A 27877-nucleotide genomic window follows, 5' to 3' on the forward strand; every position below is an offset into this window, starting at 1 on the left:
TAGCTTGATGCCGGTATGTTCTAAGGATGTTGATGCTGGAAGGAAAATATTGGAGAGGTGGAAGCAGGAATTGGGATGTGATATTACGGAAAAGGAGTGGGAATCTATGTGGGGTATAGGATATAGAAGTAGGTTGGATCTCAGGTTGAGATTGATTCATTTGAAAGTGTTAGGACATCTGTATTGGACTCCACTGCGTATGTATCATTTAGGACTGGCTGGTGATGACTTGTGTTGGGGATGTGGGAAGGAGAAGGGAATGTTGATTCATATGTTATGGTATTGTTCTCGGGTGTTAGATTTTTGGGTGGGAATGCTAGATAGATTGGAGGCGGTCTTGTCTATACGTTTTCCCAGGATGCCTATGCAGGTGTTGCTTTTATCGGGTAGGGGGCGTTGTGCGGTTGCTCATCAATATGGACAATGGATTGATAAAGCGCTTGTGGTTGCAGTGAAGCAAATACTAATCGTATGGAAGACGAGGAAGAAGCCTAGAGTAGAGAATTGGATTAATGATCTGTTAGTATTATCGAACTTTGAGCGGGTGATGTTTGTGAGGCAAGGAAAGGAAAGTAAATATCGAGCTCTTTGGAAGCCGTTTATGGATTTATATGGTGACTGTGGGCCTCATTACAACCTTGGTGCTAAGTGCACCAACTTTACCACCATGGTGTAAACTCCGTTTACACCATGGTGGATGGCGGATTTACCGCCCCATTCCAAGGTGAGTGGGGCGGTAAATCCCGTTTTCCCATTTTCCCTTCCCCATTCCCATTTTTGCCCCATAGGGCATAATGGGAGTGGGGAAGGCGCTAATTACGCCGCCGTAAATTACGGCGGCGTAATTAGCACCATGGCAGGTTAGCGCCATGGATTTTAACGCCTGCTAAAAGCAGGCGTTAAAATCAGAATCAGGCGTTAAGGGTTAACGGTGGCGTTAACCCTTAACGCCTGAGTTGTAATGAGGCCCTGTGTATCTGATGATTAGTTGTTCCTGTTGGATCCGACTACCTGATAATGTATATGTGCTTTAATTGAGGATTCTTTGTCAGTCTTGTTTTTGTTCTGTTTTGTGTGAGTCTGTGAGATGTCTGTATGTCTTTTGTGTTGTTCTGTGTTGGAATTTTCAAAATGTAAGAATTTGTTTAGGTATTTTATTTCAAGAAAGGTTAGTAATTGGTTTTGAAATGTCTGATGATCAGTATTTATACATGCTTCGGATTACTTTTATTTCCTTACCTATTTAATGTAGAGTGTTATGTTTTTATACTCTATTGAACTTTTGGTGATGTATTTTTTGATTATTTGAAAATCTTGAAAATAAATGAATAAAAAAAAATAAAAAATTGTTGAATAATTGTCTTTTTGAAACCTAGTTCCGTCACCTCCGTTGTGTACTTCGAAAGGTAGCTTGTTGGGATTTCTCTATGTTCTTTGTATTCTAGTCCTCCTCCCACAAGCCCCTTATAAAAAGAGGACACACGTTGTATCAGTGTGCTCACTGATTTTTTCACAGCTCATCTTGATGGGCCATTACTGCCTCCACAAGTATGATTAGTTCTTTGACCCTTTCAAACACAGACTTGCCCCAGGGACATTTTGCATGGCTTGCAGGGGCTGCGATTTCCGGCAAATTGTGATTTCCAAAATGGCCTCTGTTTTATTTCCCGTTACGGCAGTGATGCTAGATTTTCGGGTTAACAGCCACTGTTTCCGCTGGGAGCTATTGGCATTAATGCCACGGCCATGTGCGCGTGCCCGACAACTCTTGATCGGACGTTGTTTACGCCAAACATTGCGGCCTTAACACAAACACCGCTCAGTGGATATTACTCCAGCATACCGCCACACTCGTGATGACCCCCGCTATAGAGAGCCCAAAAAATCACACCTATAAAAAGAGTAAAATATTCTGTGAGTGTGGAAAAAGGTTCCCACTTACAGAGGTATAAGAAAACATAATCCACCATTAAAGTTAAAAGTTCTAGCGTTGACACAGGTCAGGAAGATTTATCATTACTATGAAAATCTTACCTAACAGAGGCCATCAGCAAAAGTGCCATGGATTGCATGTGTGCATGGGGTTTGGGTCTAGCAGGGTTTGACAGATACCAAGCCTCAGTGTACTTTTCACAGGTGGGAAATACCCATTTGCATATCAGTCTTTCTCCCACCCAAATGGGCAGTCCAGCACCGAAGTGCTAGAGCAATTCTCTTCTGAACAATAGTACCAATAGCAACCTCAGATATGTGTCTTCTAGACAGAGGATAAGCAATATAAATGAAGGAAAGTTAAAAGATATACATTAATGTATCATAAACCCGATTATATCGGTGTAAATAAATACTTCGTAATACATTATGTACCATTGAATTTGCAAGTGTAATAACATTAGATTGTTTCTGTACAATGTCCAAACATTGGGGAACATATCTAAAATGTTATTGTGAGCAGACTTTGAAGACAGCTAAACATCATTTAAATCTGGAAGTCAACTTTTCAACAAGTTCCGATTTTGGATGATGAGGCATGTTTTATGGCAGTGTATGTGTCCTGGGAGCAAATCAGGACCCATTCCATGAGTATGCATGGTCAATACAGTCAATGTCAGATCTTTCACAAATTCAAAATCCACTTCCTGGTATATTGGCTTGGCCATCCATTGTTTGCTTCGTTTTGTAAAGGCCATACAGTATCGAAGCATCCCTAAGGTTCCTGCAGTTTTTGCTTGTTCCCTCTCAATGTTCTCATTGTGTGCAAGTACAGCTAGTCTTGTTCTGTCCTCCATACCATCTATGCTGAAATGCAACCTTTTGGGCCTATACTTTAGGCACATATTGTGGAACACCTCTAAATCTCCAGTAAGACAGAATTCGGTGAGCCCCTTCAGATTTCTTGAAAGCGTTTTATCGTACACGATCTTCTTAAGTGCTTTGTGTGGAGGGGAACATGGCACCAACCACTTCTTCTTGCGTTCCTGCTCCATCGATAAAGGTTCATGCACATTCGTGGAAATGTTGGTTTTCTGTACATGAGTGTACGTTGGAAAAATGGTGCATCAATGAATGCCATTTTTCAAGTAGAATTTCTAAAGATCAATCACAAGTTTTGGAGCTCCACCAAAGATGGTTGCTGATAGACTGAGAAGTCTTTAAAAGGTATTCCAAACCCTTTTTTTTTTAAACCAGCAGCTGTAATGTTTTTATTTATTTATTTGGCAACATGCCATACATCAAATTGTTGCCAAATGAGTGGAAATGGTTCTCGCATGGCCTTGGCTATTGAAACATGCATGTCAGTGGCTATCAGGTCCATTTGCATTCCCCTGGATTCGAGATGTTCGATTATGTAATGAAACCATGTTTCTCCATGGCCACAGACGATGTACATTCAGACACCTGCACGATGACCGAACTCCCAATTATTTTACTTTCCATGTCTTGAAAGTGGTATGTGCAGTACTTAGCAGAAAATCCTGGACTTTCACACTGTCCTTCGCCAGCTAGCCTGAAACGTTTGCCAGAGCATGTACTGTCCATTGACATCTGTTCGAGTGTCCAGGCATAACTAATGGTATGGAATAAGAATTCCCTCTGATATTTTTAGTACTGGGTTTTAGCAAGGAACTCGAGTCCCACAAATTGACAGAAATTGGACATCTTACTGAAAGTTGATCCGCTGAAAAGTAAAGCTGCTGATCAAAGTACATTTCCAGAAGGCACTTTGCCGAGCATCGATTGAGCAGACCATGAAAATGTATTATGGAGGTGGACACAGCTGGCCTGGATTTTGAGGTTGGTGCCTTGTAATACATGACACACATCCACCAATGGCTCCCCGCATATGTTCCCTTTTAATTTCTGATCACATTTCAGCATTTATACAATCTCTAGCATGCAGCTGTCTAATACAATGTAATTTTGCTCTTTTAATAGCCAATCGTCCTGCAGTACTGTGTTTTGCGACTTGACGGTGGTGGACAATTCCCCCAAACTAGGCAAACTGAAGTCGAAATCTTGAGCAAATTCCTCAGTCAATTGCGTTGAAGCTTCAGCCTCCGTAGTTCAGGCTGTGATATTTCCGCATGAATTGGAGAAACAGGTAACATTGAATGTTTGTTGGGTGGAAAATGTTTAGGGTCTGTGAGCAATTGAAATGCATCTTCATTGTCTTCAGTTTCCTCTGGTCGAGTTTGCACAAAGTAGCAATGGTCCATGGTAACTTTGTACGGTTTGCAGGTGAGATTCCATTCATTTTCAGCCACTGGACATATGCATCACGAGTCTGAAAATTGACTGGACCACGCTCTGCCTCAAATAGTAGTTGCTCCACTGTGAAATCCATTTGGCAAGCAACATCTTTGGTTTCAGTTGTTGTCTGAGTCTTTATACTCCTCTTCCTTCTGGGCCTCTAACCGATTTATAGAAAAACATGCTCAATAAATACCACACATACAGAAGATAAGATTTTCCAACTAAAAACATAATATGACTAAAACAGCTGCTTAAAAACTTCTCTAAAACAAATTGGTTTGTTCTTTACCCTTGTTTTCTTAATTCGCTTCGAAATCATGGCTTTCTCTTTGACGACCACAAGCTGAAAAAAGAGCATTTTTATATAGTTTAAATGAAGCACATTTTATTTCCACTCAAACAAACATTTGTACATATTTACAAACATAACCAACTTGACGGACTTGGAAACATTACAACATTATAAAAATATATTCCCAATCCAATGTGGTGCCCAATTGCATTTCATATTAGGTTATGTACACCTCCGGTCCACGTGCCTCTTCCAATTCCACATCTTGAGTACATTCCTCGGAGAGAATAATCATAAAAAAGAACATTTAATTCGTACTGAAATGTAAAATGTTTTATCGCACAGAGCACTTCCACACAAAGTAGTTTAAAATGATTCCGAACCATATACTATAAGGTTTGTTGTTGCAACACAAATAGAATATTCGTATGAAAATACCCTCAAACAGTGTATGTAATTTGCTCATAATATACATTTCAAATTTCACCTGATAACCTTCTGAGATGACACATGGACTTGATCTGAGATCACCCAGCAAAACATAGTTATTATAATGTCGCCTTCAAAAGTAGTTTGCTTTGTAATGTTTCCTTTGTCATCTATTATGCATTAGGGAGGAAGTGTAACGTCAGAACCAAAATCAGAAAAATGTGAAACAGTGCAAGGGTACATGCATTTCAGTCTTAAAGTATATCCTTTGTAGGATTTTCTTTCATTCTAGCCAGGAAACTCTAAGTACGCATACCTCATACTCTGGACCTGTTGCAAAGGAGGAAGTGATTGTAGTCGAAGGTCCAGAATCCCCCTATAACATAGTACTTGTTTTAATATGAATGAAAAAGCTAAATGAAACTGAAAAAATGAGATGCAGACGATGGTACAAACAGAGAGACACCTATGCATGCCACTTTGTGTAAATAACCAATACTATACATCATAAATTTCAATATGTTGAAATTCCAAGCATAACACATGCATGTATTGTTCATTCGCATATAAAGGACTAGTACAATATAATGACTTGATAGGCGAGTGAGGTTGATGTTGACTCCGGAAAAGTAATTGATGCAAAATCTTTCTCCTTCATTTTCAGTACATTGTCAGAAAATAGTACAATGGAAAAGGTAAATTAGTATCATAAATGTGGCCACATCCAATGCTATAAAATATCACTTCGTGCAAGTCAGTAGAGGTCACCATTGGGATACTAGACATGTCTGTGGTTTTGTCACTGGTGAGCGTCTGTGCTTCAATCAGTGTGCTCTTCGTAAAGATGGACATGTCAACCAACACATTTTGAAAACCTTTTGCGACTTTTAAAGGGCACTATGGACGTTTTTACTGAGGGTCACATTTCACTGATTTATTAGAGAGTGTGGAAAGCAGGGATAGCTAAAAGTGAAACATTTTAAAATTCTGGTTATCCTAGTAACTATGGAAACTTGAGTAATACAACTTTGGAGAACTTTCAGAGCAGCGATCGATGAACATAGAGAAGCAAATAGGTCAATTCTTTTGCTTGCCAATCGATTCGGGGATTGTGAGCTACCAACCATGGCATTCCCAAAATCAACCGGAACTGTGGTGCCTTAATGAGGTAGAAAACAATAGAGTCTTGGTGTCCATCCTGGCACAGAAGGGTTAAAGCTGCAGTGCATTGGGATACTGGACCAGAAGCTATTTCCGTGCCGTCTACAGTGGTAACAGTGTTGGTGGTTGATTTAGGGCGTAACGGAAGCCCCATCTTTGCCGCAAGATCCTGGTCGATGTAATTCCCAATGGCTCCACTGTCAATGTACGCTCTTACTGCATGCATCCGAGATGGTTGTTGGTCTGTAGTTCACTTTCTTCGCTCGACAAGTGCACCCCTACACTTGCCGGCTGGGGAGTTTTCCGATTCCTTGATGGTATCTTCCTTGTCCGTGGCCCCTACCGTCCTCCTCGGTGGCTTCACAGGGCACTCTTTAAGGAAATGACCTGACCTTCCACAGTACAGACATAACTGCTGCTGTCTCCTTTTGTCCATTTCCCCTTTAGCCAAGGGGGATCTGCCCCCCCGATTAACATTGGTTCTCCTGAACCTTCCGTTGTGCGGGCAATATTGTCCTTTGAGCGCACATACATAGGGCGAGGGTCCGGTCTGGTTCGATCTGCTCTTCGGTCCTGCAACCTATGATCCAGTTGAACAACAAGGTCAATTAATTCTGAGCAGTCTTTCGGGAGGTACACTACTTGTGCGAGAACATCCTTGAGCTTCCCCTGCAACCCCCAATGAAATAACGTGGTTCTCTTCTCCACTGGCCATTCTGCTTCAACTACAAGTCTATTGAACGTGGCTATGTATGTTTATAGGTCTTGATTCCCTTGGCGTAGGGAGAGAAGTTCGTTGTCTAATGCCTGCCCATGAGCACGATGGGCGAACAGCTTTTCCATCTCCTGCTGATAGCCCCTGAAGTCATGCAGCAAAGGATAGCACAAAAGTGAACCGTGATTGGTCATCCGGAAAGGCCCCTGGTCTACAAAGGAAGTGCAGGCGGCACTGGTTCATGAACGTTGCAAACCTCTTGGGATCCCCCGTAAACCATTTGGGCGGGGCCAAGGGAACTGCCCCAGGAAGGGTTATCTGAACGGGATTGGCTGATGGTGCTGGCATCGAGGGCACGCTTCCCGGCAATGGTGCATGCCCTGCTTGTGACTGGAGAAGTTGCCAGCTTAAATCATCAGTGCGTTCTTTGGCTACTATCAGCTCTCTCCTCAGGGTGTTGGTCTCCTGCCTAGCTGCATGTACTTCAGAACGTAGCTGCCCCAACATGTGGGCTAACTGGTCGGTTTCTGACATTTCCATGACGCCCAGGTGGATTTTGATATGAGGCTTTGTGTTCTGTAACGCTTACCTGGTATCCACGGGGACGTCACTCAGCCTGTTCTGACCTCTTACGACCTCGAACCCTTCCCTGGAGTCTACTCGACTAGGGACTGGGCCTTGTTTTCTTGGAAAGTGTGCTCTCCGTCCTGCTTTCAGCGCAGGGGCGCGTTGATTGATGCAGGCTCGTTGCTGCCTAGTTACTTCACTGGCAAGAGTCCGACAGGTAAGTATAATGAGTCTTTTGAACAGTTCTCTAACTTCGTTCCTTTCCTTCCTTAGATGATGGCCGGCGTCCGGGGATGGCGACATACTGCTGAGATGCGTAGCGCTGAAGGTGAGTGAGAGCGCGGTGCGCGATGCGACCCTTTTGTATTCGTATTGAACTGAGTTCTTTTTCTGTGTCTTTTAGGTGCTGCGACGTTTTCAGCGTGGATGCCGGTTATGAAGAAGAATGCGGTGAGTAAGCGCGGTATGCGGTGCCTCTAGATGTTTCCATGCTAACCTGGAGTGTCTTTTCCCTCTTGCAGATGGATGAGAAGTTCCGGAGACAGAGATCCCCCAGAGTGGCTGGGATTCAGGCAAGCGTTTGAAGCTCGTACAGTCTTTAAAAATAAGCGAAGATTTGCTGAATGCTTACTAATGCCTTTTTTCTGTTCTTTTCCCTTTTCCTTAGGAAGCGGCGTCCTGGGATGGGAATGACAACGATGAAGATGCCCACAGAACAGTAGAAGCGATGAATGATGGGCAGAAGTGCCGCAAGGTAAGGCTGTTCCTAACGGTGTTCTTGTTCTTGCAGGAGCTGAGCGCAGAAGAAAGATGCAGGCCTACTGGAGACCGATCCGAACACGGTGAGTGTCACGCTGCATGTGCAGAAAACACAAAGAATGTTTCTCAGCCTGGGTGTGGCTTAAATAGTCTCTGGGTATCCCAGGTGTCTCTGGGCTGAACCACACCCAAAAGAATAGACTGCACATGCAGTTCTGGGAACCGAAATATGTGGGGGCATCCATCTTGTCCCCATCAATGCACTACAAGTCCAATCCCCAATGTTATCCTATGGGAGTGAGTGAGTCTGGTGCCACAAGCGCCAAGTCTGACTCCAAGTGGGTCTTTGGAGGGATGGAGAGGCCCTTGAGGGCCATGTAGGTGATCGTGGCCTGGCTCCAGCCTGACATCTTGGAGGGCTGGGGACATGAGGGGCAGGAATCATGACAGACACTGAGGAATTTAACGCGAATGGCTCGAACGACGCAGGCGGGCTTTACTCGTCGAACGCGGAATCCAAGTTTCCTATAAAGCCACCATGTAAACAAACAGTAGGCCACCAGCCTGTGCCATCTGTGAGAGAGAGAAACAAACATTTTAATTGAATGAACCAGGTAAGTGTACCACCTTAGTCGAAAATGCATCCAAAATTCTATGGCATGGTTACAAAAGTGAACACCCATTCAAGCCAGAATGGTTTGGGCCATCGAGAAATATTGTTTTTTAGTTGAAAGTGAAAGACACGTAAACGGTGAACACTCTGATTTGCAATAAGCGAGAGAAATGTATTCAATTTACATACTAAATTCATTCATCAGTGATCAATCAAAGTTACGACAATGTAAGAGAACAACATGAAATGTTAGTCGTCTCAGTGGTCAAAATTACATCACATCTAGAGTATACTTACTTGTTACTTGGATTGCAAGGGCAAACTTTTGCGCAAAGTTCATGCATAAGCACCATCATAATCCTCAACACGGACCTTGTGAGGCAGGCTGCCCTGAAGTCATGCAGCTCGGTAACGCATAGCGGTGGTGTGTCTTCTTTGGCTATGTAGGCCGAGCATCCAGAGTTTTCTTGGCAGCACAGTTCTCCACCTCAGTTGGCATGACCTTGCAACGGTTGCAGGTACACCAGGTGGAAACGTCTTCCATGCAACTAGGCTAAGGCTCATGCTACGGTGATTCATCTTCCCAACTATCGTCCGATTCCCCATCGTTTCCCCTTCTTTCTCTTTCTATTAGTTCCTCTTCGGAATACTCAGGCTCGTACTGGTAGGCTGGTATTGTTGCCATTAGACGATAAATATTTAAATAAAATGAAAGTACCTCAGTTCTGCTAGTGTAAGTACCTGTTGGCGGGGCTTTGTACTAGGAAGATAGCTGAGCAGAAACGAGTCACAGGCAATCGACACTAAATACAGTGAAACGATTGAAAAAGCAATGTTGTCTAGTCAGAAAGGGTCAAGTTAGGCACAAATGCAATAAAGTGGCTCATGTATGCTGACGACATCGTCCTACTGGACAACACACCAGTGGGCCTTCAGAGGCTATTAAACGCCTTGGACCAATACATGAAAGACAACGACCTAAAGGTTAATCCGGATAAATCGAAAATTGTGATTTTTGGAAAGAAAGGTGGTAGAGAAGGCAAATATTTCTGGACCTTGGGGCGCAAACGAATACCTGTGATAGAGGAGGTCATTTATTTGGGCTACACTCTGTATGCTACACCTAGAGCTTGTACGCTATGGTCAGAGATGCGACAAAAGTGCATCCAATTGACGGCCCAATTGCAAAAAATGATTAAGCAATACTGTAGGTTTTCCCTCCTACCCACCATCCGTTTCTATTGAGCAAAGATCATTCCTGTCCTCTTATATGGCCTAGAGGCAAAACCACTGGCGTGGTCGATGGATTGGCAGGCAATAGAAGTCAAGATTTGGAAAAAACAGGTTACCAATGGCCAGCCTGCGGTTTGAGTTGGGCCTCTTCTCACTTGGGGTGCAGGCTGATTGGAAACTTCTATCTCTTTTCAACTTGATAATCAATCCTAGGTGTAATACACTATATGAATATTTAAATGTCCATTTGAGCCGTGTCTCGGTGGGGGTACTGTATGACCTAAAGAAAGTATCCCTAGAAATCCTCGCCAGATGCAACAGCGACATAGGTACTCTAACCACAAACTCCATGAAGATCAAGAGGGAGCTGCTATTAACAGATTGGATAAAGACAATTGACCACACGATCCTCAATAGTGGCCCACTCTCTTTCACCAACAGACAAGAGACTTAGTTCCTTAGCCAACTATCTGACGAAATTCCTGGATGCCAAAGGGAGGCAAAACTTTCTTAGACTCTGTTTGGGTTTGATTCGCACTGGATCCGTCCTTGATCGATGGGGCTGGGGTGAAAGGAGCAATCATTTATGTTCCAAATGTCGGGACCCACAAGACCAGTCATTGGAGCATCTACTAAGATTTTGTGAAGGCATATGGGAGGTGCAAAAGAAACATCTGGAACGTTTTGTTTGCTCAAGTGATTGGCTGTCATCAGAAGACTTCTGGATGAGAATGACTTCGGGTCATGAAACGGCATTGACTATAAACGTGGTTAGAGTCCTACAACAGTTAGGTTTCACTGGAAATTAAAAAGTTCATTTAACCATCTAGACTGAAGCAGCAAAGTTCAGACATTTGGAGAAACATGTTTTTCGTTTAATGAGATGTAAATTTGGAAATGTATTCTTTTTGAAAGTTTTCTTTTGTATCTGTGAAAAAAACAATTTTAGTTTATACCACAATAAAATAAAAAATAAAAATAAGAAAGGGTCTGTTTATGCTTGTTGAGGAAAGAAGGGTCCTGGCATTTCCATGGAGACATGTCAATAGCTTGCGCACCGCGAACGTTGCCACAAGACGCGCAGTGGTGTTGTGAAAAGGGGCGTAAGCACCTAATGATGTCAGTTTGAGGGGCGGGCGATCTGTATTATAGCCACGAGGGCACTTGAACTTAGGGCAATGCATCCGATTAGCACAAATTGGCGGTGCCCAACCTGTTGTTTTCGCATGTGTAAAAGTGAGGAAAACTAAGGTTAGATGGATAGGAACATTTTTTAAGATCAATTACAGTATGCTTAAAAATACATGCCCGAACATTCGGGACAATACAATTTTTGAGCGAACAATGCTGGGGGTCCTTGCCAAACACAGTCAGGCCCTATTCCTTCTAACCAGAACTGCACTCTCACTCTGCAAACAGGTTCTCTTGGTGCGCCAAAACTTGGCCCTGGATGGTGGGTTATCACTCATGGGGTCAGGGACTCCTGTAAAACCCTACCTGTACCCCCACAGCAAATAACTTCTGTTCCTCTGTACCTGGTTCAGCTTCCACACACCTGGGTTGAAATCAAAGGACCAACTCGTCCCCAGTGTTACATATGGAGACTCCTGGAGGCAGCAGGTGAGGTCTTCTAAAGCTTCTTTATTATGTTACAAGACACAGCAGATTAGGAACAGGACAGGTACTTCAAAGGATAGGAAGGGATAGGACAGGAGCCCACTGGCTCCCACCACCACACGATCTCACATCTCCAACTGCCTGGCTGTAGAACCTCTATCACACACAAACCTTCTGGCCACTGTCACATGATTCTCTAAAGGACACCACCCATACATGCATCCAGGAAGGCACTATAGAACATATATGTGCTATAAAGTCGCAATATACATAGTATATCTGAAAGACAATAAGTAATATGTTCAAAGTGGTGTGGTTAACAAAAATGATTGCACATGTGAGCGCAATTAAAATAGCACCGTTCATCAATTGCTGGAGTCGTGCTCCAATGTTTAGATGTTTAAACACATTGGTGATAAATTACGGAAAACAATCCCTGATATGTTAGCCAAAAGGCTACCACCACCTTACAATAACCATTAATTTCTGAATTGTACAAAATATCTAATGAAATCTGCCTGAAAACATATAAAGACTAGATGGGACGATGGTGGAACTGCACAGGCTTCTTCAATTTGGACTCCTTTCAAAGCTGAATCCATTCTGGATACCCTAACTTCTGCGAATTCATGAGCTCTTCCTAGTTCAAGAATCTTTGAAAGACAAAGCCCAGTTCTCTGAGTATCTATTTTAGTAAATGTAATGCTATTAGAACAGTGTTTCTGATGAGACAGCGCCCTCCTAAGTTTAATCAAAAAATATTTTTGTTAGATAAATGCCGAAATGATATCTGTTAACCGGCAGCATCCATATCCTGGAGGCGGTAACACTACAATCAGCCTATAAACAAATTAAATGTATTTATTTATTTATTTTTTACTCATATAAAACTGAGTTTTATCAAAACTTCAAACTCTCTTTTTATGCGTGAGGAAACTCTTCACGCAAATCCACCATCCTGTCGTGTTAGTGTTTAGCGTTGTGGAAAGGGTCCGAGGATTTGCGTCTTTGACCAGTTCACCGGAGTGGTTCGACATTTGTCTGTAGATTATCCGTGGCCACTTGCTGGTTAGTTTTTTTCATTGATAATTCTGTTAGCTTCGCCATTGCCACAGTCCAACTCATTTTTCGCCTGAGATCATTCAGTTCCACAGATCATCTGGCTGTAAAACCAAGCGTTCGAAAGCAACGGTCGAAGATAAGCCTTTCTATTTTCTTTGGTTTTCGGACAGTCTATCGCTAGATGTTTTAGTGTTTCTGTCACTGCCTCATTTTCACAAATTAAATACAAAAAGAAAAACATGGTGTTGGTGCGCTTGATCAATCATAAATACTAACTCAAACATTATATATGTGATCATCATGCATTTAATTGTTCATCTCGGTCATCACAAAATAACCTAGTGTTTATAGAACACAATGCGTTTGGTTCATGGACCTGTTATTATGAATTCAGTAACATGCAATTTTGACATCTTTGGCTAGTGCCCCTACACACCAGATCTTTACAACTGCCAACATAAACTCAGTGGTGCACGTGCCAATGTTTAGCTCAATCTGGGCTTTGTCTAGGCATCCATGGCTCTAGAGGGAGAAGAAGAAAATGACAAGCTGTTGGAATAGGGAAAACATAGGAAACAATACTCTACATTGGAGTTTATATCTCCACTTGCAATAGTTCTATTTGACATCTAAAAGTGCACAGTCTTCCCATGCATGGATGCACCATGGCCTTTGGTCTCCCATGAGTGGGATTACTGCCAGGAATTTCTGGTGCACTCCTCAAGTGGACCTCTTTACATCCGGTTTAAACAGAAAGTTTGAGATATACTGCTCCAGGGAATTTGCTCTGCAGAGAGCTCTGAGGAATGCATAGATTGTTGAATGTAAGTTTGAACTCCCCTGTGTTCCCACTGATCCTCCTTATTTTGCTGTTTTTCAGGAGACTATGAAAGTTCGGGTCCATGTTGATCATGACCACTCCAGACTATGCCCAGAAGACGTGGTACTCAGAGGTTCTGAACATGTCTATTGGCCCTCCCTGCCACCTTCAGGTGAAGGTGGACCTGCTCTCCCATCCAAGCCTCAGCAACCTGAAACTTCCTGCTTGCCTGCTGAGGGGCTAAGGTATAAGGAATGGTATTTTAAGGATGACATAGTGGATATGTTACTTTCCTCTTGGAGGCTTGCCTCCAAGTCTACCTATGGTTGCACATAGCAGAAGTGTTCAGTGTGGTGTCTGGAGTGAATTATGGACCCTTTGATCTGTCCAATTTCCTCTGTCCTGGATTTCCTGCTATCTTTGGCTACAGATGGGTCTGCAGATTGATACTGGGAAGGGGCACCTGACCACTATTTGGATCTTCAAAAGGGCCACTGAGCAATGCTCTCTCTTTACTCTCTCCATTCTTATGCAGTTTTTGCAGGGTTTGTATGCCCAGTTCACCCCATGACAGTTTGTTGCTTCTACGTGGGACTTGAATTTAGTTTTTACTTTTCTTATGGGAGCTCCATTAGAACACCTGGATTCATGTTCTTTAAAACAGCTGACCCTTAAGGTGATTTTCCTGGTGGCCATCCCTTCCGCATGTTTGGTGAGTGAGCTCCATGCTCTTTCTGTTAAACCTCCATACTTGGTGGTTCTCAAGGTGAGGTTGACTTTGAGAGTGAGATCAGCCTTCCTGCCCAAGGTTGTGCAAAATTTTAATCTGGCTTAAGTTTCATCTTCCTGTGTTTTTCCCGCTGCTTCATCCTTCTAAAACGGGAAAGAGATTCCATTGGCTGGACCCTGGTCGGGTTCTCAGCTAATATGTCTCTGGAATGAGGGACACCAGGAAAGTTGACCAGTTCTTTATAGGTTATGCTGGTGTCTGTGAGGGCAAGGCTGTTACTAAACAGACCCTCTCCTTATGAATCATCCTCTGCTTCTCTGAATGTTACGATCTGGCTGGGAGCAATGTGTCTGATGGTCTAAGGCTCATTCCACTAGTGGCCTGGCTGATACTTCTGACTTGCAACAGGTGGTTAGTGGGTCCCTACCTTGGACATCTGTCAAGCAGCTAAGTGGGCTTCAATTCACACATTTGACAAACCTTGCTGCATGGATTCCCCGTCAGTGCATGATGCTCACTTTGGCCGAGTGGTCCTTCAGTGTTTATTGTGTAGGTGATCGATCACTCTCCTTCTCCGCCTCCAGATTTTTGCACTGTATCAGAATTTATATAAGATGAATCTGTGGGAAGACGGAATCTATTAGAAAAATAAAATACTTACCTCTCTGTAAAGTTCTCTCTGATGGATTAGTCATTCCTCCCACAGATTCCTTACCATCCTTCCAACCTGCCCACCTTGGCGATAGCTCATAGCCTAATCTGATCTAAGGTCCCTCAGCTGCTGAGTACAAGGGAAAAAAGCACAACTGAGGTCATGGGGTGCAGTGACTTTATATATACTAGGCCCAAGGTCAAGTTCAGCATCTGGTCGTGCAATGGCGGCGGGTGCATCTCACACACAGCCACGATGCACTCTCTAGTGGCTGAAAATTTATATTTTTATTTTATATTTCACATATTGAACATAAGGAATCTGTGGGAGTAATGACTAACCCATTAAAAAGAATGGTATGTTTGAGGATTTCATTTTTTACTAAACTCAAAGAACAGAGAGTCTATCGCCTATTATGATCTGATGATGGTGATGCATTCAGCACATCCTTTGGGTATTTTGAGTATTGTGTGGTGTTCCTTAGGTTGTGTAATGCCCTATCTGTTTTACTGTTCAATTCGAAAGCCAGAACTAGGAAACTGGCAGGATGGTGCATCCAGACGTGATTGCCCTTCCATGTTTGAGGTCCTGAGTAAGTTCTTATAAATATATGTATTATTTTACCATGCATTGCCGTTCGAGTGACATACACAAATGATGCATATGTTCAAACACAAAACATAGTAACAATGCACTAGCAGCCATCTATAGAATTATATCCCCATCACATTTACATAAGCAGTCGCAGGGTATCCATTAGCATGTTAAACCCCAAGGACATACCCTACCTACTACACCACCTTACACGCACCATTTGTTGCAGCCATCACAGCCGTTATTGATCAAACTGGAGATCTGTCATGCTCAAGAATAAGTCCCAGATACAGTATATCATATCATCGTCCTTAGGTTTACTAATCCAAAGGTCTCGCTCAGCCCTTCTCCATTAATGAGACTCCCTTTCCAATATTTCATTAGCAGTGGGGAGGTATGTATGCATTTGAGAGAGAAATGCACCTTTTGTTTAGCATGAACACCAAGAACGATTTTTTTTCCTTATAGTTTGGTGTCAGGCCAAGTTGGCGCACCGCCGTATTTAACTCCATGGTACTATTTGACCATTATTGGCAACAATTGCACATGGTGAAAGTACCTGGGTATATAATAGCAGTGCCACACATATGCCTATCTAACACCTATTAACAATCAAAACTGTTGGCTTTGCCAATGCTTGTTTTCAACAGAACGTCCGTGAAGGACACGCATGCTGCATATAAATACATTAACTGAAGGCAGACCTAGTTAAGGCATCTTTATTACACCAGTAGCACATTTTCAGCTCCAATTAAACCATTAACTCTCAGAGGACTGCTTTGAAAAAACACTGGCAGGCACTTTGATTGCAAAGTTTGATGGCTAAGGCTTGATAAAGCTACCTCAAAGAGATCTCAGGAAGGTGTGTTTTGGGCAGGGATGGGCAGGAAGTGGGTGGGAATGGCCATAGGGATTAACAGGCCATCAGAGGTCAATGGGTGATGTGACAAGTCTCTTCCTCCCAGGGGAGAGCCTTTCCCTTTCAGGCTAGGGACGTGAGCCTGCTACGTGATACCCTCCCTAAGGGTGGAGGCACGCATGACCTCACCGGAAGAGACTCTTCCTTGGGGACAAGGACTCTCATTTTGAAGAGGAACTCCATAAATTACTCACTCACTACCCACCATTAACAGCCACAACACAAAGAAGACAAGAACAAGCTACTGTTTGTTACTTTTGTGTAGAATCATTGCTTCATCATGAGGAGAAGTATTCTTGTAATACTGAGAAAAAGAAGAGTGCCCGAGTAATACAGAGCCGTCAGGCAACAAAGAGAAAGGATGATAATGCTCCGCTGGAGAAGACCCAGCAACGTGTCATAAAAGCAGAAATTGTGGTTCTCTGGGGTGGAGAAGCCCGGGAGTTTTAAGTCAGCAGTGCCGTGAGAGCTGAGAGCGACCGGGACGCGCAGCATGTAAACCTAGATGAAAGCTGGCGTGTGAAGGTGACAAGAGTGAGGTTGGAAGCTGGAGAAGCTGGGGATATGGAACCCAAAAGAAGTTAGCGAGCCTTAGGTGGTGGCGTGACCGAGAATCGGTGAACTGTTAAGTCCTGCAATGATGCCGAGACCACAGACCTGCTCGCATCACAGAGCAGACACTGAGCGAGAGAAACAGAAGCAGAGAAGCCCAAAGACAACCTGGCAACGTGCAACAAGCTACCCGTCCTGAATGCAGGCCCAGTGATGCTGACTCCAGGTGAAAAGAGGTAATGGGGAAAGCGGGAGACCCGGGAGGGATAACAAATATAATGAGTGTATGGATCATACTCGTCTCAGCGAAAAGAAAGAACAGATAAGATTGAGAATTACTATAGGAACTCCGATACAAGTGTCAATCAGAAAAGAGCCCTAAGGATTCAAGAGAATCATTACTGGAACATTCATACTCGTCGCAGTAAAACTTAAGAGGTGGAAACAAGTGAAGAGCATTACTAGAACCTTCCTACTCATCCCGGTAAGCCCAAAGAAATATAAAAGCATGAGATTCCTTTTGAGATTGTTTCTAACTGGCTCATCCTAGGAAAAGAGTGGACAGTGTTTCAAGAAAAGGTAAGAAACCTGATAAACCAAGGGAGAGCAAAGAGAAACCACAGAAGGGGAAAGCAAGGTGTGTCAAGCACACAATAGAGAAGCTGAAGAATCCTATTTCTGAACTGTGTGAATTGGTAAAGGTGGTTGCTAAGAACTACCTACGAATAGGTTACTAAAGTGACTGTGCTGAAAAGCAGATCACAGGAGAAGGGAGTCATTTACCTGTGCCTTAGTTCCTTTTTATAATGGTAGGGACAGAATAGCTTAGTTTTGGACAGAGGACAGATCTTCCTTTTGGACCCATCAATGACTGACTAGCACCCTAGTTCGTTTTGTGCTAGGAAGAGAAACCCCATAGTTTATGGATAGTTAGGAGTTTGCACCATTTTATTTAATCAATAAAATACCAAACAACATCTATAAGCACTGTGTCCCTCCTCATATGCCACCCCCCTACCCGTAATCTAATGCAATCATTTTGGTTAGAGGAGGCACATTAGCACCACCTAATAGCCCAAACTAAAAAGCATATGCCCATTTATGGGAAGGGCTTTCCCTGGTCAGACCTGACCTTAGGTGGTTTAGTTTCAGAGGAGTAAAATGGCATTGCTGAAGACATGTATGCTGTATAAACCTAAACTATACATTATCAGAAATCCATTTCATATTTTTACAGGCCCTTCTCCATTCCCCATCTGATAAATACTTACCCCTGTCCACTTCCCATTAGATCTGAATGGCAACCATCCTATCAATCTTCCATTTGGTACACGCTTTGCAAAGCGCCGTTATGCTCATCTCTGTATTCCCAATCCAATGAGGGCGCTGTTAACAACATGCACACATGTCTTATGTAGGAAATCCGCCAGATTTTCTTAATTTGCCCTACATTAAAGCATAATAAGTGACCACTCCCATTCAGCCGTTTACAATTATGAGGAATGTGCTGTGACACTGTAGCTTTCAACTGCTGTGCTCAGGGTCGGACTGGGACAACAAATAGGCACGGTCACCCGAAAAAAAAGTGGCCCACCCCTCGCCTCATGGCCCTTGACTCATGGCCCTTGACCTCTGATGACATCATCGGAAGTGATGTCATTTGACCCCACCCCAAAGTGACATCTAGGGAAGCGATGAAACACGACCTTTCACCCCTTGACAAAACAGGAAGTGGCATCAAACAGCATTGGTACACTAAATTACTGGGAATCCACGCAGACGTCCAAGGACAAATGATAATGTTATTGCATAGCACTTATGCTTAAGCTCTTTTTTATAGAACAAATATGCATACAATATCACCCAACCTGTGTTGGTACTCATTTATCGAGCTAAGAAGGATGAAAGGCTTTTTGGAAGAAAAATAAATGTGGAAAAAAAATATTTTTCTTTCCTTTTTTTTCTCCAAACCGGCCCCCATCCCCCAGGGACGATTTCAGCCCGGCCACGGGCAAAAAGGCAGAGGGGCCAATCCGACCCTGGCTGTGCTAACGTGTCCTAATACCGTCCCATGACTTTGAAGATTCTCTAATATGGCATCCAAAGCCCCAAGCCTAGATTGCTAAGAATGTGTTTGTGAATGTTTGAGGGGGCCCTGCTGCCATCTATCTCAAATATCAACTTTTATCCAGCAGGATATGAGAGATGGGCAGTAACAGTTCACCTTTTACATTACGTTGGATTTGTAATAACCTGCTCAAAGTACAAAAGATATACTCAAAGTTAAAGTAAAACAAAATGGGGCGTTGAGCTCTGTAACTTGCAGGACACTGTTTCTCAACCCCACAAGGGCCAACTCAGCCTTTCGTCCTTTCATTGGTAGATGAAATACGCACTGTTTAGCTGAGTATTGAAACACCTGATTACTTAAGCGCCAGGTTAGTTTAAAGGGCCCAAAAGAACATGACTAACAGATTTAAAAAAATGCTTGTGTAAGGAAGAAATGCGGTTGCCATATTGTGGGGAGGGAGCCTAAGGAGGGCATTGGCATGTCCTCCATTTAGTGGAAAGTATTTCTGGCATGGCAGCTCCCCCTGAGCCCTCGATTCTGAAAGGCACATAGTGACGGGGCTACTCCATCCACGGGGTCCATAAGTAAGTCTATGATTTCAAAACGCAGGGATGTATAGCCTGGGAGGGCAACAATTCTGAAAGCAACTAAGTATAGTTTTCGCACAGCATGTTGTAAAAGTTGAATTATGTCTTTTTCTTCTAATTGCTTGTATAATCCCTTGTACCGCTCGTAGGCCGGGAAAATGCTATCTCAGTCAGATACTGGGTCACTTCAAAGCCTTGGCAGATTTGATTCGCAGCCGTTATTGGCCGGGGTACCCTCCCTGGAGCCTCTGTCTCCAAGAGATGAATAGATCACACTTGTCCTGTCTGTTATCGCTCTCCTTTTTATGTCAGCCATCACTTTAGCTACGTGCTGACTGAGATTTACAAGGTGCTAATGGCTAGGGTGTGGATGCCAGCCCTGCACCAAAGATGAACTATAACAGGCTTGCTGAAAAGCGCACACGTGCAGAGAAATAAGCATGTCGGTATCAAAATGACTGCAAACATTTTGTGGCAGGGACTAAGGCGAGATTGCAATCTATGGGCCTCATTACGAGTCCACCGGTCCGGACTTAACGTTGCCGGTATAACCATACCAGCACCATTTACCAGACCAGCGAATTCGGACCTTCAATCCCGGAAATACCACCACCCTGAAACCACCACCGCAGAGTCAACGCACCCGATAACTGCGTCAGCAGACACAGCGTGACAACACCCCCAGTTGCCGGCAATATGTAATACGGTGCGCATTACACGTAGCACGGACGCGGAAACTCTGCCACAAAAATGGCGGAAACACTGTGGACACCGTGGTGGTATCGCCGCCACCGCAGAGATGTCATTAAACAGTATCTGGTGAGCTGAATCAGGCCACAGGTGCACCAAATGAGCCCAGCTGGACCCAGCAGGCCACTGGGAGCCTACAAAAGGGCCACACACACACCCAGGCCAACTCCAAACAAAACTATGCAGGCAGCCGCTGTAGCAGCATTGGGACTGGGCTATTGAACCTACAGGCATAGGCCAGTGCACATGGTGGCAGCAATGGTGCAGAGGAGGAGGAGGATGAGGCGTAGGCAGAGGCGGAGGCAGAGGAGGCGCAGGCGGCAGTTAGGAAACCCTGCACCCATCCCAAACCCAACTGTCCAGCTGGCACGACCCCGCAGGCAGCCTGGAATACCCCGCATCAGGGCCTCACCCTGGAACCTGACCCCAGTACAGATCCACACATTATACCGGCTGGACCGTCCAACAATCATGTACATCACCACCATGATTGAGGACAACATCAGCAGCCGCATTGGCATTTCGACGGCGATCCCCCCTTCTGAAGGTGGTCTCGTACTGCATTTTCCTGGCACTGGAACATATCAGCACACTGTTGATGAGCTGCACGGGCTGTCACAACCCTGTTTCTCACAAATACTGGGCCAGGTACTGGATGCCCTGCTGCACCATGTGTCGGAACACATCGCCCTACCCCGTACCCTTGCACAGGTCATTGCCACCAAGTTGGCTTTCCATGCCATTGCCGCCATGCCAAATTGCATTGGTTCAGCAGACTACACCCACATAGAGCTGACAGCACCAGGTGCAATGGAGATGGTCTACTGCAATAGGAAACTATACCACTCACTCACTGTACAGATGGTATGTGATGCTGGACAAGTGATAACACATTGCTGTGCACATTTCCCGGGGTTAAGACATGACTCAATGGTCCTGCAGAATTCGACATTGCCACGGTACATGGAACGCTATGCTGGACAAAGCACATAGCTATTGGGTACGTACAACTGCCAATGCACGGCCCCTGTGAAAGGGGGTGTGCCCAGGGCAATGACCTGTGTAACTGGGCTGCTACAACTGCCAATGCATCACCCCCTGGCCAATGTAATGGACCGTCACCACCACCCACACATCTCAAAGCTACACATGACAGGTGGGCACAGTGTGCCCGTACACACCCTGCCAAAGGAGATGCACAACCAAGACATGTTCTGGTAGCACAAGCTTATACGACATGAGCCACTGAATACACCCACCCACACTATGCACCACTGCCCCCCCAATGCACTTGATGTGTGCACATCAGACAATCTGCATCAACCACATCATCACAGTGTCTATTGACTGACTTCTCCATGTGTGTACATCACTGCACAATTCACTTCATATGCACAGCAAGTCGTTGGGCAATGTCCAAGCGCCAATGTGGACAATGTGGACAACTGACCCAGGAATGTTTATCACCCACTTGTCAGACCATTGCTTGCCCTATATGGATGATTGACTGATGACACATGATTGCACTGCATCTGATGAAGACATGTATACCACAAACACTGACATGTCCCCTCCATTTACATCCCATGTAGGTGATGCAGGATATGCACTCACGCCATGGCTGATGACGCCCGTACAGAGACCAAGGAACAGGCATGAGGAGGCCTACAACAGGGCACACGTCCGCACACATGGCATGATCGAGAGGACATTTGGCCTACTGAAGGCCAGGTTCCGCTGCTTGAGCAGATCTTGCGGATCATTGCTGTACAACCCAGTGAAGACGGGTAAAATAGTGCTTATGTGTGCCATGCTGTACAATGTGTGCATGTGCAGGCACATTCCTCTGCCCCCACACACAGTGGATGATGATGAAGTTGATGATGAAGATGGGGATGGGGTAGATGCACTCCCTCGCAGGGGGGCACAAGATGGTCAACATGCACGGGATGCACTCATTCGCATTTACTTTTGAGAGACTGCACTTGAACAGCATTGCATGAATATGATGATGCACGTTAATAAATGGATTGATTGCAAATTAAATTACGGATGTCCACTTGTGAAAGAGTTTAAAAAGGTGATTTATTGTCAAATAAGCAGGAAAGAAGGTGCATTGGATAGGAAAGCTGCAGTCCCGTGCCTACCCACCACCCAAACCTACCTACCCCCAACCAGGCCCCAAACCACTAACCTCATAATGGACGTCCCCCACCACCCAAACGTACCCACCCCCAACCAGGCCCCAAACCACTAACCCCATAATGGACCTCCTCCACCACCCAAACGTACCCACGCCCATACACCCATTGTGTCCCAGAATGTATTGTGGACAGTCATTCCCATATTGCACTATTTCCGGGGGTGCTTATGCACATGAACGTCCTTGCCAGAGGGTTCAGCCAGCCGACTGGAGGGCCTCTGCGAGTTGGCAGTGGTGGAGCTTGATGGGGTGGTGCTGCTGGACGGCACTGGTGGTGTGACTGGTGGCACACGTCCAAGAAACACCTGCTGGGCAACCAACATGGACTCGGCGATGGTGGATGTCACACTGTTGCCCTCCCGGACATGGCGTGCCAAGGTGACAATGGTCATGGCGAAACGTGCGATGGCCCTAGAGAGTCGACGAACCGATGTTGCATTGCTCTCTCACTGCAGCCTCGCCTCCTCCCACTGCTGCATGGCCTCCTCCCGCTGCACCCTAGCCTCCTCCCTCGGCAGCCTTACCTCCTCCAGCTGCCTTTCCACAAGCAGGGATAGGGTGGCCTGCTGTTCCTTCATCCGCTGCATGCGGACACTTAGCTCTGCCATGGAGGGCGTTGGCGACGTCATGGGGCTGTGCATTGAGAAGGGGCTGAACTGCAGGTTGTGGATGGATGACAGTTCATCCATGTTTGTCCCTCTCCTCCTGTCCTCCGACTTCAGACTGCATGGCTGGCGCACTGTCACCACTGGATGCAGCCTCCTCTGCAGTGCAGACGGCCTGCAGGATGGAATCTGTGACCATGGTGGGTGTGTGTGCAGCAGCCTGCATGGGGATGGAGAAGTCGGCTAGTGCATCCATGCCAGATGCAGCTGGTGCCTGTGTCCTGGAGCAGCTTGCCTTGTCATCCCGGGCAGGAGGGCTGCGTTGGCCACGTTCAGGTGGACGTTGCGTCGCCTGTTGGGCATTGTCACTGTCACTTGACATGCCTGAGGGGATACAGAGGGCATGCTGTTAGTTGTGTGGTGGTACTTGATGGGTCCATCACATGCATCACACTGAACGATCTGTGACCACTTGCATGTACACACATTTGACTGTTGATTCACTCAGGTGTGTGTCTCAGCTTGTACTCAGTCACGCACTGTGTGCATGTACAGGGGCCATGTATTGGGTGCGTGCTGCTTGTCATCTGGGTTATCAGTGGGTCCATTGGGTCACTCCTGCCCTGGCTGGGGGGGTTATAAGTGGGCCCATTGGGTCACTCTTGCCCTGGTTGAGGGGGATGGGGGTTATGAGCGGGTCCATTCGGTCTCTCCTGCCCTTGGCTGGTGGGCGGGGTTATCAATGGGTCCATTGGGTCGCTCCTGCCCTGGCTGGAGGGGGGGTTATCAGTGGGTCCATTGGGTTACTCCTGGGGTCCATTCACACTCATGGCTTTGTACTTTGTGCACTTACCAGCATCAACAGGTGGGCTCACTCCTGCCTCTGCGTCGACAATGCCATGTATGCCCTCAAGGTGCAGGACACTGCTGCACCGCTCCTCCCATGACAGCAGTTTCAATGTGGATGCTGGGCCTCCACCGGTGCCAGTGCTGTGCTGGCGGTGTGCAGCGATGAGGTTGCGCACTCTGAGCCGGAGGTCATCCCACCACTTGTGGCAGTCCTTTATGGTGCGTATCGTCAACCCTACTGCTGGGCACTTGCGTGCTGCTTCAGCACAGACCTCCTTATGGTGTTGCTGGGTGGCGCGCCGCTGGTCTGCGCTGAAAAGCATTTCGGCATGGTCCACTATATGCTCCACAAGCGCTGTGAGCTCTGCCTCACTAAACCTCTGTTTGTGCTGTCTTCTTGTTGGAATCCAAGATGCCATAGTGGTTGATGATTTTCACAGCTCAGGGAGGTGATCTGGCCTGTGGTGTGTGAGGATGGCAGTGGATTGTGGTTTAAGTAATGGCCGCCTCTCTGTTTCCGGTTTTCGCGTTCACAGTAGTTCCGCTTCTGGTGATTCCGTGCCCATGACGGTGAGGGCGGTCACGGTTTTTACACTGCTTTTTGGGGTGATATGTCCATGTCTGTGGGTGTTTACGTGCCGGCGGTGACACTGTTTCCGCGTTGGTGTGGTGCGTGCGACCGACAAGCTGTAATCGCCCGTTCATTCCGCAACCTTGCGGTCGTGGTAACGCTGTCACCGTCGTCACGGAACCACTGCAGACTCTTAATGAGGCCGAAGGGCTGCTTATTCTCATTTTTGCAGTCCACAACAAAAGTTCGACACAGACCTAATTGCCAGAGAAAATATTCTCAACAAAAGTCTTGACACACCAAAACACATTTATTGTGCATTCGGTCAACATAATTACCATTACTTTCTTGTTAGATTTGGGGACACAGCCTATCTGTCACCTGATTTTGTTGTCTCGAAACAATGAGATGCTGCACTATGGAAGGGGCCCCCACCTTGCTACCCGCCAAAGAAGTTATTACATTTTTTTTAAAGACTTAAACATAGCATGATAATGCATAGTGTGCTGATGAGGTATTGCAACCTTTGAGGCAATTCCACCTTTCTTTGGGGAATATATTAATAAAATACAATAATCAAAGTTGAAATGAATATCGATATGTTGGAGTTCCACTATGGTGAAGAAGATAGCTCATCGAGTTAAGTACTTGTTGCAGAGATCTGTGTTTGTGTGCTGGGGTTCATATGTGTGTATATACATGTTATTGATAGGAGCACTTACTGTGCTACTGAACAACATACCTGCAATAAAAAGTACTAGTACTAGTTCTTGTTTATTGACCCCCTGGCCCTGTGGGTTCTTTTTGTGATAGCAATCATCTTCTTTCTTACATTCTTCCTACCTCCCCCCCTGTGATATTGTTGGGGGACTTCAATCTCCATCTTTTGTCAACACACTATACTCTCCCATTTCTATCAATACTTGACTCCCATCTCCTCCATCCTCTCTCTACTCCCCCATCCCATATTTCTGGCTCCTGCCTTGATCTCATTTTAACTTCATCCTTTTTGGCTTCTCCTGTGTCTTTGCTAGCAGTCTAACTCTCTCCTCAAGTCCCTGTATGCTCCTTTTCTTTTTCTCCCACGTCATCCGTTTTTTGACATGATCTACGCAATTGTAACCCTTCACTCTTTACTTCCGCTTATACCTCTGTTCTCCCTCCTCTTTCCTCTTTCTCATCTGCAAGGTCTGATGAAGTTGCTTCCTCCATTTTATCATCTTTCTTCCTCTCTTGATTTGCTTTAACCTTTATCTCCTTTCCATCCTAACCGCAAGCCTTCCTAACCTTGGCTCTACCCTCATTTTTGCTCTACGTGCCATTTCCTCCATCGCCTTGAAAGACGTTGGCTTAAGACCAAATCGACACCTGATCACTCATCTTATTTTTCTTACCATGCACTCTGACAACTTTCTATTCTCTTCTAAACGTGTCTAATTTTCTGATCTTTTACACACTCAGTCTGCCCATTATAGGCGTCTTTTTCTAAATCTAGCCCATCTTCTGCCTCCTCCTACTCTCAATATTGAAGTATAGTGAAATTGAATCCGAAAAGAGTGACTCGCGTACTGCCTCACTGTAAGTTCACAATTAGAGTAACATAATATTTCAAAGTCATATTTCCAACAACGTGTTCTAAAGTTTCAGTTTATTCCTGGTGAGTCAGCCGACACGTGTTTCGACCACATAGGTCGTCCTCAAGGTAATTCTTCTAAAGATTTAGTCTGTTTGCCGTGAATGACTGTCATTGCGCGAAGGATGAACATGGACTGGTAGAATTGGTAGATTCCAATTGGTAAAGACGCAACACAGTGTCCAACACATCTTGGGTTGAAACATTGTGTGGATACATCTGATTTCCGCATGTCTTGTGGTCTGTATTACCAGTCCATGTTCATCCTTCACACACTGACAGTGCTTCATGGCAAACAGACTAAATTAAGATGCCTAGTGGGGTCTTGTCAAATAAAAAAGGACCTATACTAAAAAAAAACGATTGCCAATCCTTATCACTAAGTTTCAAAATAGTGTGGGATAATGTTCATCAGAAAAGAAAGAAGTATTCACAAAATGATAAGTCAGTAACTGGGGTCTCCCTTCCCCACGTTTTTTTGCACAAGACAAAGCGGGACTCTCAAGCACAACACATTCCTGGGCCTCTGCAGCACAAGCTTATAGTTTGTTTGCAAAATATCTGCTGCACTTTAAACAACAAATAAAAAGTTATTGTCAGTAATCTTGCAATCGGGTGATTTCCTTTCACCCGTGGATCCACCTCAATCAGGCTCTGATCCTTTTTCAACACAGTCGGGTTCACTAAAAGCCTTTCCTTCCAGATCTCAACAACTTGTAATATTTAAGAGTCTCAATGTCTTTTTAAACAACCGTTCATTGTGGACATCCCTCAGCCGAGTTCACGCTTGTCGACACAATGTTTACGGGGTGTTAGGTTTTGTTCTCATTCACGGGCATCCCTCAGCTGGGTTCACATGTGCCCGTTTAGCAAAATTAACTCAGTTGCAACACCTTGCGGGATTCACTTCCCTAGCCCCCAGCCAAGCTATCTCTCAAGCCCCCAGTCAGGCTTTCAACATTTATCATTCATACAGTGTTTTCCCTCATCCGGGCGCCACTCGCCTGTTTCACAACGTCACAACTTTGGTAATGGGTTAAGGACTTTCGATTGTACAAGGGATTTTGACTCGACCCTTGTATGACCACCTTAACTCTGTATACCAGCCTTTCCTACGGCCTCTTGTTACTATATCATTCACAAGAAAAGGGAACCAGCCAGAGTCTTTCGAATGGGTGCCAACGTGGCGCCGGACCCCTCTGCAGCTAGTCTCGTCCTGGGCTTTAAAAGTTCACTAGCATACAAGTTCTTTGTTCATGATTAGTTGCTGTTTGCAACCTTTGTTCAACACTGCCCGGTTTTACTATCGGTTCTCCCTCCGACTCACCAGGTGTGCTGACCCCCTCGTTTCTTGTCTCTTGAGTCAAGGATGGTACCACAGTTGCAAGTGTGCCTCTCTGCCTCAGTTATCAGTGCGGGAGGGTCCTGTGCACCATCGGCACCTGTTACACCACCCATCAGCTGTAGTTCCCAGTCTTATGATTCCTTTCACTCAGACTTTGCGGGCTTGGGTCAAAAAGGGCAAAGGCCCTCCCCTCCTTGTTGTCCTTTCTGGTCTCGCCACCTTCCTTCTCCGTTTGAACGGCTGTCCTGACATAGCTGCTTCCTTGTGCATTTGTAGGGGGCAAGCACGTGAGAG

The sequence above is a fragment of the Ambystoma mexicanum genome, chromosome 5p (genome assembly GCF_040938575.1).
Source record: "Ambystoma mexicanum isolate Mex_15411 chromosome 5p, UKY_AmexF1_1, whole genome shotgun sequence".
Lineage (NCBI taxonomy): Eukaryota > Metazoa > Chordata > Amphibia > Caudata > Ambystomatidae > Ambystoma > Ambystoma mexicanum.